Source organism: Podarcis erhardii, assembly GCF_964252035.2.
Source record: "Podarcis erhardii genome assembly, chromosome: 4".
Lineage (NCBI taxonomy): Eukaryota > Metazoa > Chordata > Lepidosauria > Squamata > Lacertidae > Podarcis > Podarcis erhardii.
Window position 1 is genome coordinate 34,265,950 of NC_138508.1, and position 14,439 is coordinate 34,280,388.

Below are 14,439 nucleotides of genomic sequence, written 5' to 3' on the forward strand. Positions count from 1 at the left end.
GAAAGCAGAATTTGGATCAGAGGGTTTGGGGAATCCATGTTCAAATAAATGTGGCTCACAGTTTATATTAAGTGGGAAACAGGCTAGATCTTGGCCTGAAGGATACCTGAAGAAGCGTCTCCACCCCCATTGCTCAGCCTGGACACTGAGGTCCAGCGCCAGGGGCCTTCTGATGATTCCCTCACTGCGAGAAGTCAGGTTACAGGGAACCAGGCAGAGGGCCTTCTCGGTAGTGGCACCCGCCCTGTGGAACGCCCTCCCATCAGATGTCAAGAAAATTAACAACTGCCTGACTTTTAGAAAACATCTGAAGCCCTGATTAGGGAAGTTTTTAATGTTTGATTCTATTTTTAATTTTTTTGGGGAGACGTCCACAGTGGCTGGGGAAACCCAGCCAGATGGGCGGGGTATAAATAATAAATAATAATGATAATGATGATGATGATGACGACGATGACGACTCAGGACTTAGACACACCTCTGTTTGCCCTGCACTTTCCCCCCAGGAAACCCGATCTTTAGCAGAACAAACTTCAATAAGGTTTCCCATGAATTGCCATTCGTTCCGATTTATTGCTAAAAGGCAGGTTTTCCAGCAAAAAGTGGCGCAGGGCAAAGGGAAAACTGCTTGGACCTGTACTTTTTAGGCACAGGACAAGTGGAAGTTTGGATGAGCCCATACTCCTAATCTAACTGTCTAGGGTGAGGGAGTATAATCTGAACTTTCTTTAATGAACAAGCTTGTAGCCTATTTACCTTCCCTTATTAATGTGAGTTCTTTGATACTGATTCAGCTTGCAAAGCTGCTTCATGCCTTTGATTCTCTAGAATGGGAGACAGAGATGTTTTTCTACATAACACCACTAGAACATTGCAAAAAGGCACAAGTTGTGTGCACATTAACTTGCATTACCCAGGAATCAAAACTTTGAAAAAGATCCAGGGAAAACAAATAATAAGACCTGAAGCAGTAATTTTTTTTCTGCTTTAATGTTTTCTATGGAAGGTGATAAAACAACATTTTTGTTCCCTTACTGGAGTGGAAGCTCTTTTTGATGGCAGTGGTGATTATTTTAAATAAGGTAGTTTAGGCAACACTTTTAAAAGATATATAAATATGAAACACCTCAGTACGCACACAAAAAACCAGACAGTATTGGTGGGAATAAAGATGAACCATGTTATAGATTCCTCCTTCCCTGTACTGTTCACAAACACAAGAATGTGTGTACAGTATTCATATTCAGAGAAAGTCTCTTTTTATGTTGGTATTAGTTTCTATTTGCGTGAATGGACTCAAAATTTGCCACCTTATTTGTGTTGAATTTCTCATGTGGGACAATGCTGCACCAGATGAACAATCTAATCTGGCCTAAAGTACATTCCTATGCTTTCTTCAGAGTTTCTGTTGTGTTTAAGTGATTTGCTTAGAATAGAAAAACCTCATTAAACTAACTAGTGGGGTTTCACATGTGGCCATTTTTGAAAGTAGATTCACGTAAACTCCTTTTGCACTGCTGGCTAGCTTTTTGCAATCCTCTCACGGTAGGTAGCACATGGATTCCTGCTCTGTGAAACAACATATGTTCAGAATTGTAGGCCCACAAGAGTTTGGCAGGCTTCTAAGATCAAGTCCGATAAATCTTGGTTGGTCTACAGCAGTGATGGGGAACCAGTGGCCCTCCAGAGGTTATTGAACTATAACTCTCATCAACCTCAGCCAGTGTGGCTAAAGGTCAGTGGTGATGTGAGTTATAATACAGCAACAGCTAGACAGCCACAGGTTCCCCACACTGGTCTACACTGAACATCTATTGGGAAACTGTTCACATCCATACCATACATTTAAAGCACATGGCTTCCCCCCAAAAAATCCTGGAAGTCATAGTTTACCCCTCACAGAGTTTACAGTTCCCAGCACCCTTAACAAACTATAGTTCATAGGATTCTTTTGAGGGAAGCTGTGTGCTTCAAGGGTGCACTTAATGTGCTTCAAATGCATAGGGTGGGTGAAGTCTCTTGTACACAGACACTTTCCTTGAGATTAGTCCAGAAAATCTCCTGCTTTCTTTTTTTAAAAAAAAATAACTATATGAACACACCCAAATGTGGAATGAGTTCTAGGTAATGCCAAAATTTGTAACCATCTCCCCCACCGTTCAAAGTTATTTCATGTTAGAGAGCCATGCCAATGGCCTTCAAGAAGGCCAATCAGTTTAATAGCCTAGGGCAGATATTCACACCTAGAATGTTGTCTCTACTAGTCTCTGATTTTTCTTGCCTTTCTGGTACAGTATAGCTTCCCAGGGTTCAATCCTACTGTGGGAGTGGGGATTAACTAGGATTAAAAACAAAAGTAAAGAGGTAAGCTACAAGTGAATCAGCCAGGGTGTCTGACAAGTATGTACAATCTTTGTGGTGGATTCTTGGAAATGTGCTCAATATTGTGTGTGTCCCCCCCCCCCGCCCCTTCTGTTGTAATGTGTTGTTTCTTTAAGTGGGTGAAGGGCAATGATTTTTATGCATTCAGAACAAATTGTTAAGATACCAGAGAATGTCTAATATCAGCAACTTCTGATTTCTGGAGTTTTCATTGTTGACACTTGCCCTGTATAAGCTCCTTATCCCCACAATAATTTCCAGCTTCTGGCTTGGAAGGCTATTCCCATGCTTTCGCTAGATGCATGGTAGAAATAAATTCAATAGGTGAAGCATCACCCACCATGACTTTGAAATGATGGGGAAAGCAACACCTGGCAAGCCTCTCTCTACCATACAGCTATTCAAGGCACAGAAGTAGTCACTGGGTCATAGAATCTAACAGCTGGAAAGAGATTCAAAGGTCATCAAGTCCAACCCCACGCTGATGCAAGAAATTTACTGCTACAGCACCCTTGAGAGGTGTGTTATACTGTGATGTTCTTTGTGGTATTTTGGAGGTAAACACTTCCATATGTCAGCAACAGGATGAGTTAACAACAGGATGGGTTCTCCATAAAAGTTTATGTTCTTAAATGCCATTCCGACCATCTAAGCTTTGTTATTTGGAGGTTTAAACTTGCATGCAAGCATTTTAACACTGACTTCTGAGCATGTGGTTTGCATCTGAAACTACAATAGTACAGACACGGCCTTGGAAGGCAAGAGTGTGTCTGAAGAATATTACATCATATGTAAAACAAGGTGGGACCAGGAAATCTTCACATCCTGTCCACATATAGATAAAAGCTTATTGTTTCTATCACTGCTAACTCTTATAATGTCTAACAATGGGAATGAAGCATAATTTCTGCTATACCGATGAGAAATGAAGTAGTTATATTTCAAAATTGCCGTTCATCAAAACGAATCAGATTGTCTCAGATTTTAAGCTTGGGGAATTTTGGTATGTTGGAAGGCCTGAACGTTTTCTTCTTTCGTGTTCCTTTAATTTTGTTTAGATTCACATGCAGGATTACCATATTTTATAATCATTATTTTCCCTGGCTTGTATATTCTGTGATTTTAATTTATACTTTGTCCGTACACCTTTAAAAGGGTCGGTCGATTGAATCCTTAACAAAGGCTTCCTTTTTTTCCAGAGTGTTAACATCTATTTAACATCAGTGACTGATTAACAAAAACAGTTTTAAGATTTTCAACTCACTGCTCAAAAATGGATGGCTTCTCTCTGCTTCCCCAGTTACTTCAAAACTCTGCATCCTCACAGCTGCCAAAACTCCAGCTGTTTGATATTGTGTTGCTGAAGGTGGGGGGCACAGGAGCACTCCAGATGAAAGATGGTGCTGAAAAGAAATTGAACAGTGGTGTTTCGATAAGATCCTCAGTGGGAAACGGGCTCCTTTAAATTTGTTCATTCAGGCTGTTGTGCCAGTGAGATTTCTCATACATCCTGCTATGATGAATTTATTCACCCTCCCAGGCCATCTAATTCTGAATGAGCAAATAAACAGGACAGTTGAAGTGGGGAGGGAACGAGACTGCACCCCAAATCAGCATCCCAAATCCAAATAGTCATAAACTATGACAAAGTCAGATTCTGATCTGAATTTTGTGATTTGTTTTTATCTCTAACAATGGAACTCAAATAATTACATGCTTCCAGCTAGCAGAAGTTCAGAGGTGGAAATGTACGGTATTGATTTACCACACAAAAAAAGTCCTCTGCAGTTTTCTCAGCACTGTGGGTTGGTTTCTTTGTTTAAGAGCCAAATCGTGAATTTCATATTGTCAAAATGTTTGATTTTAAAACTATTGAAAAATAAATACTGAGTTTGGGCAACCAATAACCCAAATGAAAATAGAATCTGGGTGAGAGTTGGAGAGAGAATAACAACTGTAGGGTAATGTGTATATAATGTCTACCAGTGAATACATTTTAAAGCCTTTTTTTTAATGTATTGTTGGCGTGTTGGGGGTCTCCAGAACATGTTGGTGGTGAGATGATTAAGGAGAGCTTTTATTATTTCATTATGAAGACCAGCTAATCTGAGGGAGACAGCCTGCATTAGAAGTGATCAGAAGTCACTGCCACTGCTATAAGAGAGGCAAGGATCAGTTTCAGAATGAAGTGAATGAGAAGCCCTTAGCTTAAAGACTTTAGAAGCTGGTTTCACTTTGTTTACTTTTGTTATAAGGCTATTTGTTCGTTTGATAATCCATAGGAAATGGGATAGTTTCTCTCCGGAATTAAACAAACAAACAAAACCTTGTTTGGTCAGTGAAGAGATTAGAAAAGAGTTTTAGAGAAGGGATTCAGGAATTAGACATCTTTTGACATAAAAGCAAGAGAAAATTAAACAAGAAATTAGAGAAGATAAAGACAGAGGGGGCTGTGTAAATGAAACTGTGGGAGTTTACTTACACATTGCAAAAGTGTCTTGTTGGGTTTTCAAATCCTCCATTGGTGGATTGATCCTGACTGATCTGCCTTGGTATAAAAATCAAACAACATGGTATTTTATTGAAGAAAGCAGAACAGACTTGCGTAGGAAAAACTAAAGCAGTGTTTCAAACAGTACAAAAAAAGTTAAAGATAGGTATTTCTTACACATGGTTTTTAAACCTAAGGCAGATAACTTTTCACCCAACTGGAAATGTTTTAATATGCCTGTAAGCAGCTCGAAGGTGCTGGGAGGTTGACACAACTGCAGGCATTAACAACTCATCCATCCTGAACGCTCTCTAGTCTCAGGTTTGAAATCCTCTTTCTGGACAGAAGATCTTTCAGAAAAAAACTCACCTGCTGCAGAAAAAGTAGGTGGCATAGAGTCTTCCTCCACTAGGAACATTGCTGGTTCAGTTGAGGAAGTGATCATTGTGTTCTTGGATGTAGAGCTCAGCAGCCTGCCATCTGAAGGGCTACAGGCTCCCCATCCCTAATATATAGCTTTCCCAAGCAGACTTCCATCCAGGCACTGACCACACAGACAACTGTTTAGCTTCAGCAAAATGGCTGCATTATGTGCTTTTAGACCATAGATGTTCCATCATACCTGACCATTGGCCATCTTGGCTGTGCCTGATGGGAAGTAGAGTTGTGTGTCATCGGCATATTGATCACACTTTGCCTCAAAATTCTGACTAACTGTGCCCAGTGGCTTGATGAAAATGTTAAACAGCACTGGGGACAAGATGGTACCCTGTGGCACACCATAGTGAAAGGACCATGGAGCTGAAACACAGTTTCCCAATGCTACACTCTGGACATGACCTTGTAGGTAGGATCGGAACCACCAATATACATTCCACAAAGCCAATCCAAGAGGATACCATGGTCAATGGTCTCAAGAGCTGCTAAGAGACTGAGATGCTAAGTCACACCTTCTCTATATTACTCTCGATATGGGTCATAATTCAGCCCCCAAACCACACCTGACACCAGGTAATACTGTATATATCCTACAGGAATATATCCTTCTCTACCACCTGGTATTTGCAACCAGGTGGTAGTTGTTATAAACCATAGGATCTAGAGTGGGCTTCTTCACAAGTGTTTAATGGAAGAAGGCACCACTCTGTCACATAAAGAAACATTCACCACAGCCTGGACCCATCTGATCAATCCTTCCCAACTGGCATGCATCATTGCAACAATCTTGTCCGCAGCACCGAGCCTCATAAACTGAAATCAGTCCCACAGAGTATGGGAAGACACTGCATTGAGCACCTCATCTAGATTCACAACATGGCTTGTAAGGTGCTGCAGTGTTGAGCAACTTTGTCCTCAAAAGTGAAAACCATGAGCAGAAAGAATCTTCTGCGTGCATAGTTGTGACTATGGAGAATCTCTGCAAATGTTATAACCATGAATATAAGTTAGGGACAGGGTCTCTCTCTTCCATGTACATTCACTAGAACATCTGATAGAGGCTTCCAAAAGTGTGTTGTGTGGCAGGCATGGTAAGTCACAATTTGTGCTTGTAGCAAACTATTCAGATAACTTGGCCTCTCTGTAAAATACAATCTGGAAAGAAAGAAAGACAGTCCACCACAGTTAAGAATGGCCATTTTAACTGGCCCTTGTCTATCATGTTCAATGACTTCATAATGTATTTATTTGCTTCTGTTTGTCTTTGTTGCTATGATCAGTGCTCCTCCCTTTTTTTGCAGCTTAACAAACTTGAAATTTGAACGATGCAGGCTCAATGTTTCTTTGCTTCTAAAGTTTATATTTTAAAACATAAATTCCATTTTCAAGATGTGAGATTGTTTAACTTTCCTAATCTTTTCAACTTGTCTTGCCCTCCTTCTACTCACATCCTGAGTGTGAATCATAGTTGGATTAATCCGACATGAAGCACATTGTGTGTGAGCAATAACAGACTTACTAAAGTGTATAGCTTTGATAAAAGGCAGCCTTGATGACTTCTGTCAGGAATCCCCCAGAAATCATGTGGGGTGGTGGTGGGGACAAATCTCCCACCAACCAACCTATGCACTGGTTACCGCACTTAGAGCTATGGGAGGCACCGCAATGAGCATGTCAGGAAATCTCCACAGTGTTTTAAGTCCCCTCAGCCCACCTCAAAGAAGAAAGAAATCTTTCTTTTTCAAAAAAACAAAACAAAAAAACACCTGCCTCTTTCTTTCCCTGCAACGCAAAACATTCCATGGACTGCATGGTGACCTACAAAATTGCTAGGTCAGACCAAATCCCATTGCTCCTGTCCGCCACATTGCCTCAGCAGAAGTGAACCAAATTGTCTCTTCTCTGCTTAGTTGCTAGGGAGGGGTTCATGCAAGTATGTTAATGGGTTTAGCAAACCCTCGGACTATGAGATGAAAGAGACTTGCCAGCTTCCTTAGTTCATCTTCAAGTTGACTCTCCCTTCCCCCTTTCTTTGTCTTTTCTGGCTGATCATGTTCCCACTTCATTACATCAAGTATGCCAGATTTTACCTACTCGTGGAAGGCTGCTTTGCATTACAGATACTTCACTGATGGAAGACATTTTATCCTTCACAACCACAACCTCTCCCTGTAAAATACCCCTTACAGACTTGGGTTGTGCTTGGGTCCTGCTTGTGGGTTTTTCATTGGCATCTAGTTGGCATCTGGCTGGCTATTGTATGAACAGACTGCTGGGCTAGATGGGCCTTTGGTTTGATCTGGCAGGGCTCTTCTTTTGTTTGCATATTTATTCTAAAAGTGTGTTCAGGATTTCGGCCTTAGTGGTCCTAGTATTTGTCACTATTGAAATACGGAATATTTACCTTATATCAGGCAAGACTATCCGTTTAGCTCAGTTATGCTTTTTCTGACTGGCATTAGTTCTCTAGGGCCTTGGGCTGAGGCATTTCATTGACCCTTTCAACTGGAAATACCAGGGATTGCACCCGAAATCTGTTGCACTGAAAGTATGTGCTCTACCATTGAGCTATGATTTTCCCCCTCCCGCATTTAATGTGGGAAGTATTTACTTCGTCCTGTTTTTAGCTGTTGACTCTCTTGGTTGAATCTGTCCATTTGGGTTTCTCTTGGCTTATCATTTTTCAATTTTAAGTTCAATTCTCCACATACCCATGTAAGTTTACAGTCTTTTTTTTTTTAAAAAAAAAAAAGTCCTTGTGAAAATTTACCAACGTTTTAGTGCAATTTCTCCTGATATACATATTTTTGTATGTACTGTTGCCGAACATACACATTTTTGCAAAGCAGTTTTCCCTATTATAAAGCATTTTGTATGTTATTTTCACTAACAGATCTGTTTATTTGTTTCATAAAAATTTGTTTCATAAAATTTATATACGTTTTGATCGTAGAAAAAACACACCTCAAAGCAGTTTCTGCATTTTGCATTTGCCTTCATATATGCATTTCTGTAAAACTACTTAGGCAGAGAACTGCCCTGCAAAAATATGAGAAGTGAGAATTTCAATTTTCAGTTTGTGCACTATTCCGGAAAGTGTTAATTTGATAGATGCACCCTTAAATGTGAACTGAATAAAATTTCTTCCTTGTCCCTACTTGTCCCACAGCACCAGGCTCTAAGTCAACCAGCACCTCCATGTAGTATTATCCTTCTCCCCCATAACATTAGGAACACTCACTGTCCTGGCTCTTCTGGGATGAAGAAGTTAAACTTGAAATCAGTGTGGTACATAGCCAAAAAAAAAAAAAGGGACAGCAGGTGGATTGCATGGCTAGGCTAGCTAAGATGTTGATCTAACATGGCCCCTGCCTGCTTGATTCCCCCTCAACATGGACAGCACCTTTCAGCAATCCTGTTAGCCAGTGCTCTTCTTCTGGGGCAGTGCTGGTACTGAGTACCCATGAGTACCCCCAGAAGAAAGCATTGCTGTTAGCTACAATAAAGCCTTTCGGACAGGCAGAAACATAGCTTTGAGGGGCATGTTAACAGTAACCTTTCATGAGTTTTTGGGATAAGTCGGGCTCTTGTTCTAAATCCATATATAAAAACCACAACCACAAGAGGATGAGCAAGCCCATCAGATATAACTGCATGTCTTTTGCCTCTTAGACAGCGACAGGTAAAGTTGTTGGTTCAACAGTCTACCTATATTTTAAGGACACATGTTTTGTTACATGGGTATGAAATGAAGTAATATGTTCCTGGCTATACCACCCACTGGGTTCATCTCTAAAGCGCTATATGGGCCTCCATCTCAAAGCAAGCAGAAGAATCAAATGTCCTGCTTAAGACCTTTATATATTGCTTAATTACATTTCTAAGCAATATATATAAAAATAAACCCTATAGCAAATAAAATAATAAAACGTCATCATCAAACCAAACATTACCTTAAAATGCCTGCTGGAATAAGAGTTTTTGCCATGTGCCTGAAGTTCAGCAAGAAAGGCGCCAGTCTAACGTCAGTCAGGAAGGAGATATCAGTCACAGGCTGGGGCCCACAATATTGAATGGACAGTCTTCAAAACTTTTAACAAACATTTCTTTCCTGGAGCTAATTTTAAGAAACTTCTGATATTCTGCCTACATTTTACTCTGCTTCATTTCATTTCATCTCATTGCTCCAACTTTTTACTGACCTGGACCACCCAAAACAAATGCTCTTCCTTCTTGATGTTGAGTCCAGTAGCTCAGCAACCAATGCTTATTTAGGCCATCATTCTCCTTCACAATTCTGAAGAAATTCCACTGCTGTGTACAGACTGGGATTGGCAAGAATATCTTATAAAATGAAAAAGAGAACAAGACTCCTGCTAGCATTCTTCCATAAATTAGCTCCTGCTGCAGTGTCTGAGGCATCGTTCTAAAACAGCACCAAAACAATTTAAGTGACTTTGCTAACGGCATGTTCCTATGGGTCCTATAAATCAGGCATAGGCAAACTCAGTCCTCCAGATGTTTTGGGACTACAACTCCCATCATCCCTGATCACTGGTCCTGTTAGCTAGGAAAGATGGGAGTTGTAGTCCCAGAACATCTGGAAGGCCGAGTTTGCCTATGCCTGCTATAAAGCCGTATCCAACACTTTAACCACCACACACCACATCAGCTCTCATGGCATTCTGGTGGCAGTTGCAATGGTTTTGTTTATCAACAACGTGAAGCCTGACAGCTTCTAAATAAGTGGCTCCTAGCACCACTCCCTATTTGCTCTTCCTTTTTTATGATGCAAGCAGAATTGCAATCTACTTTCCACACTATTGAGAATATTGGGCTTTCTTTATGTGAACACCCCACTATGTTCTGTTCATACCAGTTAGTGTTGCACAGCTGTAGTGGGTGTGCTCGTTTGAACCTCAGCACACATTCACTGTTAACTCTGGTGGTGGGAGCCATTTTATTACTCTGTTTATTTTTTTAAAAAGTAGTCTTTTACTTAGTGCTAAAATAAGTTTTGCAGGTATAACACATCTGGATTCCAAGGTGCTTTAAAGTGCTTTAATTGAAGTTGGACATCAATTGGAGAAGTGTGGGAGAATGGAATTATGTTAATTTACAGAAAATTCAGAGGACGCACACACAGAGAGAGTGAGAGCACTAAGCAACCCCAATTTGTTTTCATTATGTAGATCTCACACAGTTCTGTCAAATCACAACTGTGTAAAAAATAATCTTTTTTTTTTAAAGAACAAGCAAACTACAGTTGAATCCTTTAAGCAGGAGATGAGTACACAACATATTCAGGATATTTTCTGCAAGGCTCCACCCAGTGTTATCAACAACAAGCACTGTAATAGCAATGTATATGGTAAGTGAAAAAAACAGTAGTGGGTGGAATATCATGTGCCAATTGCAGACATAAAATATCTGAACTTCTTTGTATGATAATGCCCCGGTTTAGACAAATCCCGGGAGAAGAGAGGTATGCTGGTGATGTTGTAGATCTTCCCTAAGTTGTGTCCATGTGTGATTATTCCTCATGATTACTCCTCAAGAGCAAGTCACCAAAGCAAATGCACTTTGAATGCATTGCTTTTTTGAAGCTTAATTCTGAATATATCCAAAAGCAGGTCTTTGATCCCTATGGTAAACCCTGAACTCTCATTTCCCGCAACCCCAACATCTATGGCAGCTGCTTCAATTTACTAGCATCATTGAGACCCACCAGGAGTGTTCCTATTTGTAGATCACATGTGGCAGTACTCAGAAAAGATACTGATCTTCCTCTGTAGGAGAATGCAGACACTGATTACCTGTATAAGCAGCTTCAATTCCTACAAGAGTAATGAAAAAAAAATCTTTTCATAAAAAAAATGTTTAAAAAGCTAAGAAACTTGCTACTGTACCACCAACACAGACAGTCCACATACACATTTCCTGTGTTGCTTGGAGCCGAAACTAGTATTCACAGCAAAGTTCTCACTGACTTGGCAAAGTTCACAATTCTGGATGACACGCAGCTTTGCCTTCTGCAAAAATTGGTGTGAGCTGGGATTAGCCTTGTGCCACCCACTGCCAATGTTTTTAATTGCAATCTCTCCTGCTGGGAATGTCTGGGCCTAGGTTAGCTGCGAGCCCCTTAAAATCAATATGCACCACAGAATGGGAAAACTGATTTTTCCCTGGCAGGGATGCCTCACTTTATTAAGTTAGGGTCGTCATGTTTATTCTTCCAGTCTACATGCTTCCCGATTTTGGGATCGTTCACAGTGCCACTCTCTCTAAACCAATGTTAAGTTTTATTAAAGGTTTTGTAACTCTCTCTCAGGCTGTGGCCTCTCACTCCTCAGTAGGGTGGCCATGGGTCCTGATTTACTGAGGACTATCCCCTATCTGGGACGCGGGTGGCGCTGTGGGTAAAACCTCAGGGCCTAGGACTTACCGATCGTATGGTCGGCGGTTAAAATCCCCGCGGCAGGGTGCGCTCCCGTCGTTCGGTCCCAGCGCCTGCCAACCTAGCAGTTCGAAAGCAGCTCCGGGTGCAAGTAGATAAATAGGGACCGCTTACCAGCGGGAAGGTAAACGGCGTTCCGTGTGCTGCGCTGGCTCGCCAGATGCAGCTTGTCACGCTGGCCACATGACCCGGAAGTGTCTGCGGACAGCGCTGGCTCCCGGCCTATAGAGTGAGATGAGCGCACAACCCTAGAGTCTGGCAAGACTGGCCCGTACGGGCAGGGGTACCTTTACCTTTACTATCCCCTATCTGAAGGAAATATCCAGTCCAAGCCCAGTTTAAAGAAAAAGAAGCATAAGAAGAGACAGATCAGGGGCCTTGAAGCTGCCCATCAACAGCACTTGGACTGAGCAAGCACTCAGGTCACCTGGTCACAATCACCTCACTACAGTGAGATGCTCTGTATTTCTATTACAGTAACTCATTCTAAATTTGCAAGTTTTATGTCCTCTTTAGGGAGGTGATGTGTTTCCTCTCTTTTTTAGCATTTAAAATAAACAACTCATATCATATAAAGTAATACATACCACACAAGTGTCTCGGAAAAACAGAGATCTCCCCTGCCCCCTCCCTTTTGAGAGAACAGTGGCCATTTTGGGTGTTGTGATATTGTGCATTCAGGGCTTTTTCCAAGGCTGTGATCTTGTGCAGTGGCCCAAACTCATGTTTTGGGGCACCATAAGAGCATGACAGGGACGCGGGTGGCATTGTGGGTTAAACCACAGAGCCTAGGACTTGCCACCAATCAGAATGTTGGTGGATCAAATCCCTGGGATGGGGTGAGCTCCTGTTGTTCCGTCCCTGCTCCTGCCAACCTAGCAGTTCGGAAGCATGTCAAAGTGCAAGTGGATAAATAGGTACCGCTCTGGTACCTGGCAAGTAGATAAATAGGTACCGCTCTGGTGGGAAGGTAAACGGCGTTTCTGTGCACTGCTCTGGTTCGCTAGAAGTGGTTTAGTCATGCTGGCCACATGACCCGGAAGCTGTACGCTGGCTCCCTCAGCCAATAAAGCGAGATGAGCGCCGCAACCCCAGAGTAGGTCACGACTGGACCTAATGGTCAGGGGTCCCTTTACCTTTACCTTTAAGAGCATGACCTTTTACCATCATCTCATGCTGATCATGTGACTCGCATGGGAGCACAGAAAGGAAGATGCATGTCCCGGTTTTGGCTCACCATGTTGGAGGGTATGGTAACATAATAGATTGCAAAGCAATCAGAAGTTACAAATGTCTTCCAATAACACTGTGTTTCCTGTTAAGGATACTCTATACAGCAAGGGAGGCTAGTCCCGTGCTGCTTAAAAGGTCCAAGCCCAATTCTTACCCCCCAAAAAACCCTATAAATCAGGGCTGGGGAATCTGTAGGTCTTCTGATGTTGGCCTACAACTCCCTTCATCCCTATTGGCCATGCTGAGTCAGGCTGATGTGAGTTGGAGTACAACAGTTTCTGGAGGGATACAGGGTCTCGCTTGGTTTAAGGAATTTAAGTGGTGGTGGTGATGATGTGAATTGACTTTGGATGACAAGCTCCGGGACCAATTCCTTCTCTTTTATCTGTGAGAATAATGTGTCAAGTTTACCTGCATGTTGCCTTGGAGATAGTTCTCTTGTTCCTTTCGCCACAGGAGGCTGGAGCTGCCAACATTAGGGCTCAAGGTTGACATTTTGGGACAAAATGGGGCTAAAATTTGCTGCTCCAAAATTGCCCTTCACAACTGTGGCTTTCATATCGCCTCATCATCAGCACCATCTTACTTCGTAATCATCATTCAAAAGAGCATGTGGGTTCTAAAGCATCTAAAAGGAGCTGGCAAGTTGGCACAACCATTCTATCCTACCCTGCACGTTTCCATCCCTGCCTGCTTACATTGCCACCTCTATGTGCGTCACTGGCTGCAAGGAGAGTGTTTCAAAATATGATCAAAATAAGCTAGCATTTATTCAGTTTGGCATCTCCAGTCGCTCCCTCTTTTCTCTCCCCTCACCCCTAATCCAAGCTAATGCCTTCCAGATGAGGTGCTAGCAGCTGCTAATTGCGTTTGGATCCATCCTGATTTGTGCTTCAGTCAGCAAGGCACCTCACTAATGGATCTGAGATTTGGCAGTGGTCCTGGGACTAGTGTCAAAGAAAACAGATGAGAGGGGGGAAGAAAGGGTGGGGGAAGAGAGAGAAAGTTCAATAAAGGAAAACTATCGCAGCCAGAATCTGAATCCTGATAAGGTTTGTGGCTCTCCCAAGTTGTGGGATTTCAGACGGCACAACTTCATTCCTTTCTGCAGGCAGAAATCCGACACCTGCCCTGGCTGGCCCTCCACGGTTCTTTCCGATCACTTGGCAGGGAGTACATTGCTCTAAGGGAGGCTCATGTTCTAAGGCTGACAGCCATGCAGAGCTATAACACACCTGGGCTTTATGAACACTGGGCCCATGCAGGGCCTCTGCTGGCTTGAACTACTGGAGATAATTTTCTTGGAGCCAAGCTGAAAAAAAGAGGCCTTTTAAGGGGGGTGGAAGCAGCAAACCTGGGCCTAAAGCATTTTCTTTCTCTTTCTCTTTTTTCTTTCTTTAATCAATCACTTGCATTCATCGTTCCATTTTGCATACAC

General features: G+C 42.1%; 1 protein-coding gene across 1 annotated transcript in view; it reads right to left on the reverse strand.

Moving 5' to 3' along the window:
- BOC (BOC cell adhesion associated, oncogene regulated) overlaps positions 1-9,663 on the reverse strand; it is a 77,065-nt gene extending 67,402 nt beyond the window's left edge. The window contains exons 1-3 of the mRNA XM_081859635.1: positions 9,514-9,663; positions 4,865-4,930; positions 3,647-3,785 (exon numbers count right to left, since the gene is read on the reverse strand). The gene's annotated coding sequence lies outside the window, so the exon portion shown is untranslated. The remainder of the gene's footprint in view (positions 1-3,646; positions 3,786-4,864; positions 4,931-9,513) is intronic.
- Positions 9,664-14,439: the final 4,776 nt, after the last annotated feature.